The sequence below is a fragment of the Anomaloglossus baeobatrachus genome, chromosome 8, assembly GCF_048569485.1.
Source record: "Anomaloglossus baeobatrachus isolate aAnoBae1 chromosome 8, aAnoBae1.hap1, whole genome shotgun sequence".
NCBI classification, from domain to species: domain Eukaryota; kingdom Metazoa; phylum Chordata; class Amphibia; order Anura; family Aromobatidae; genus Anomaloglossus; species Anomaloglossus baeobatrachus.
In genome coordinates this window covers 122,242,336-122,247,137 of record NC_134360.1, presented here as the reverse complement: position 1 = coordinate 122,247,137, position 4,802 = coordinate 122,242,336, and the positions used below count along the sequence as shown (strand labels likewise).

The 4,802-nt window shown below is 55.0% G+C and overlaps 1 protein-coding gene across 1 annotated transcript in view; it reads left to right on the top strand.

Moving 5' to 3' along the window:
• Nucleotides 1-3,083: 3,083 nt before the first annotated feature.
• The window catches only part of MGST3 (microsomal glutathione S-transferase 3), a 107,449-nt gene continuing 105,730 nt past the window's right edge, over nucleotides 3,084-4,802 (top strand). Inside the window, exon 1 of the mRNA XM_075320919.1 lies at nucleotides 3,084-3,252. The gene's annotated coding sequence lies outside the window, so the exon portion shown is untranslated. The remainder of the gene's footprint in view (nucleotides 3,253-4,802) is intronic.

The following is a 4,802-nucleotide window of genomic DNA, read 5'->3' as shown; positions in this document are numbered from 1 at the left end:
CAGAAAACTATAAATGACTGCCGTCCCTCCCCAATGTATATTACAGGGCCCACCTGAGAGCCCTCAGAAGTCTGAGATTTGAGGACAACCAGTGGCCCTTTCTACATTTGAATAGAGGGCCACAGGAGCTGGTGGTGCTGGTGGAGGAGGAGGGGGGCAAGGTCAACATCCCAACGGGCACATTGTAGCTGACCTTTTAAAGTGCTGTCAAATATGTCCCAAAAAAGGAGGTGTGAGACAGACACCAATATAATGTAATAAAGTTTCAGCCCTTTTTAATCGAAAAAGGGAGAAAAATGTAAAAAACGAAACGTGTGAACATGTGCTAAAGTGAGGGGTTTTTTAGGTCGGGGCTTCATTTTACGTTTTATTAAAGTGATTATGTACTGCAAACTGTTTCTTATCAATTTCCCCTCTTTTACTTTGGTTCGAGAGCGGTTCTGGCGACTACGTAAAAGCCGCTCTGCTCTGAGCACTTTATTCCAAGACACCAGAAATGCAGTCACGCACCTTATACAGGCTGTGCCCATACTGTTTTTGCCTTTTCCCATTTATTTCAGCCTTTTCCTCAGTCACCACAGTTCGCCGTTAAATCCAACGTGAAATTATTCGGGTTTCCCATAGACTTACATTGCGCATCGAATATTTGCAAATAGTCGAATATTTTGGTATTCGATCATCCCCAACCTTTAAAACAGATGTTTCGCAACCCTACGGCCACACCTGTCAGACACCTGACAAAAAGATAAATTATTTATTTCCTGCCTGAGTTGGCAATATTGTGAAGACACTAAAAAGTACTAATAACTAGAAATGTGGTTCACTGCGTAATTTTGAGCAGACACGGAAAAGTGCCAAGACCTTTTTAGCTAGTTCTTTAGCAAATTTACAGCAGAGAGTACTAACTAAGATACCTAGAAATGTGACTGCATAATTTTGAGCAGGCAATGACAAGTGCAAATGTGACGCCCCTGGACTAGTCCAGGGTGTCACAGGGAACTGCACCACTCTCTATCCTTGGTGCAGGGCCCAACCTCCTTGGTTCCGGGGTCTGCAACAGTGATTCTCTACCAACAGCACAAATCCTAGTCACCCAAACATTACACTTGTCAGGCACACCGGGGGTGTGGTTCCAGCTGGGAAAGGAACCGCCTACCTATGAGTCAGATAGGCTGGTGGGAGGAGGTAGTTAGACGGTTGGTAGTAACTGTCAAAGAGAGAGGACCTGGGGATTAAGAGCTCCCTGAGGAGAGTCAGGCTGGGTCTCAGACGGTGGCCTGAGCCTGAGGAGACGGAGACCCAGTCGCGGGGAACTGGAGGACAGGGCTGGACGGGTCAAGAGGACCGTCAGCTATCGGATCTACAGTAACCGGTCTGGGGGCCGAGCACACAGCAGGGGACAGGCCCCTAAGTCGGGAGGTAGCTTCACGCAACCCGGCAATTAACCTGCAGCGGGAAGTAGCTTCACGTGCTATCTGCAACGGCTCAGAGATTAGCGGCATCAGCACAACGGAGGGATAGGACTTCCCACACAGAGAAGTCACAGAAAATCCCACGTGCCAGCTGCTAAGAGCAGGTTCCCATTAAAAAGAGGGACGGGACCCGGAGGTTTCAAGCCGACGAGGCCAGGGACACACACAGTACACAGTGTATGGAGGAAGGTTCCAGTCCACCACAGAATTACTGAAAGGGACCACCGGACGTGCTGTCACCGAGGGCAGCGATACCCAGAGACTTGGTTTACCTCAGAGTCTGTGTCCATTGAATGCATCATCACACCTGAGTGAGTACCCTGGCTCCCCAGCACCCTGCCAGCCCTATATCAATATAGACTGATCCTACCTTTTCTCTACCCTGAGTCCCGGGGCCTCTCTACCTGCGGAGGGAACCTCCATCACGGCTGCCCCACACCATCTGCCCCGGCACTCCCATACGGCAGCGGCGGTACTTCTCATTACTGCGCACCGCAGGTGGCGTCACAAACATTCTCCTCTGTAAATAATCCCCCTTTTCATGGAAGTGTCTGCCGAGCAGTCCGACTGCTGCTAGGGCTTCACACATCGACCTACACATCGACCTTTTTTTACCTAGTTCATTTGTTCTTTCCTTATAAAGATTTTGCATGTCTACAAAATGTTATATTTTTACTTTCAGGTTGTTTTTTTTATTTTTTGTTTCTTTGAGGGATTTTAATTTTATTTTCTGCGTCATTATTTACTAACTTCCAGGACGACAGTAAATACTATGTGCTGTGTAAACTGAAGGTGCGTTTAGCACTTTTTCAAGTGTGCTACAGAGTAGATGTCGTGTGCACAGACTCATAGGGTGAGCTGTCAAGGGTCGCGACCACTTAGGCTATGTGCCCACGCTGCGGATTTACCGCGGATTTGCCGCGGATTTACCGCGGATTTCCCGAAAATCTGCAGCAGCGGCACTTCCAAGCCATTTCAATGGCATTTTGGAAATGCTGTGTCCATGCTGCGGATTTTTCCGCTGCGGATTTGCCGCGGATTTTGATGCGGAAAAATCTGCAGCATGTCAATTATTTGTTGCGGATTTGGGTATAGAATGGGGGAAAAAAAAAATCCGCATCAAAATCCGCGGCAAATCCGCGGATGCGGATTTGCGGCGAAAGTCGCGGATTTTCATGCAGAAAAATCCGCAGGTACATTCTACCGTGGACACATAGCCTTAAAGGGAACCAAACATCAGGATTTTCGTGTATAAGGTGCAGCCAGTGCAGTACTGGCACTATCAGGCACATTGTGTACATGCCATTAGTGGGCAGCTCGGATGTGTAGGCTATGAAATCCAAGTTTATAAAGTTTGAAAATTCATCCAGTTTTTGATTGACATGTGCACCTCTCCAGATAATATCTCCCTCCCTGCACCTTATATAGGAAAATCCTGATTTTGGTTCCGTTTAGAGTACCTAGGGCAGCCAGCATAAAGGCCAAATACACCCCTGGTCACATACAAACACTGATGATGAAACACTCATGCAAATGCATCACTGATCTGTAAGAAGAAGCTCCTCCCGTGTGATATGCAGAAAAGAGCAGGAAAGGACTTCAGTACAGAAGCGCGACCGGAGAGAGGAGAGCCCGAGACACTACGTGCAGGGAGACGGCGGTCCACAGAAAGACCCGGGCGGGGCGAGCCCGCCCACACACGTAGCTCCTCCTCCTAACCTGTAGCCACAGTGCCGGGATCGCGGGCAGAGTGTGCTCACAGTGCGGGCTGAAGTGTAAGGTAAGGTACCTCACTCCGGGCACTCTACATAGTACGGCTCCCGCACTCTGCATCCCACTCTCTCCAACCTCCGCACTCTGTATATTACGGATCCCGCACTCTGCTTCCCACGCACCCTGCACTCGGTCTGTACTCCCCCTCTCCGCACTCTGCGCCCCCTGCACTCGGTCTGTACTCCCCCTCTCCGCACTCTGCGCCCCCTGCACTCGGTCTGTACTCCCCCTCTCCGCACTCTGCGCCCCCTGCACTCGGTCTGTACTCCCCCTCTCCGCACTCTGCGCCCCCTGCACTCGGTCTGTACTCCACGCCTCCCGCACCCTGCTTCCCCCACTCTGCGCCCCCTGCACTCGGTCTGTACTCCACGCCTCCCGCACCCTGCTTCCCCCACTCTGCGCCCCCTGCACTCGGTCTGTACTCCACGCCTCCCGCACCCTGCTTCCCCCACTCTGCGCCCCCTGCACTCGGTCTGTACTCCACGCCTCCCGCACCCTGCTTCCCCCACTCTGCGCCCCCTGCACTCGGTCTGTACTCCACGCCTCCCGCACCCTGCTTCCCCCACTCTGCGCCCCCTGCACTCGGTCTGTACTCCACGCCTCCCGCACCCTGCTTCCCCCACTCTGCGCCCCCTGCACTCGGTCTGTACTCCACGCCTCCCGCACCCTGCTTCCCCCTCTCCGCGCCCCCTGCACTCGGTCTGTACTCCACGCCTCCCGCACCCTGCTTCCCCCTCTCCGCGCCCCCTGCACTCGGTCTGTACTCCACGCCTCCCGCACCCTGCTTCCCCCTCTCCGCGCCCCCTGCACTCGGTCTGTACTCCACGCCTCCCGCACCCTGCTTCCCCCTCTCCGCGCCCCCTGCACTCGGTCTGTACTCCACGCCTCCCGCACCCTGCTTCCCCCCTCTCCGCACTCTGCGCCCCCTGCACTCGGTCTGTACTCCACGCCTCCCGCACCCTGCTTCCCCCTCTCCGCGCCCCCTGCACTCGGTCTGTACTCCACGCCTCCCGCACCCTGCTTCCCCCTCTCCGCACTCTGCGCCCCCTGCACTCGGTCTGTACTCCACGCCTCCCGCACCCTGCTTCCTCCTCTCCGCGCCCCCTGCACTCGGTCTGTACTCCACGCCTCCCGCACCCTGCTTCCCCCCTCTCCGCGCCCCCTGCACTCGGTCTGTACTCCACGCCTCCCGCACCCTGCTTCCCCCTCTCCGCGCCCCCTGCACTCGGTCTGTACTCCACGCCTCCCGCACCCTGCTTCCCCCTCTCCGCGCCCCCTGCACTCGGTCTGTACTCCACGCCTCCCGCACCCTGCTTCCCCCTCTCCGCGCCCCCTGCACTCGGTCTGTACTCCACGCCTCCCGCACCCTGCTTCCCCCTCTCCGCACTCTGCGCCCCCTGCATCTCGGTCTGTACAATACTTCTTCCGCACTCCGGGCACACTGCGGCCCCTCCAATCTCTGTACTGCGCGCCCCCGCACACAATTCTCCGACTTGGCCCCTACTTCCTGCTCCCTGTAACCTTGACATTGGAGTGTAAGTCGTGTGTCGCCCCCTT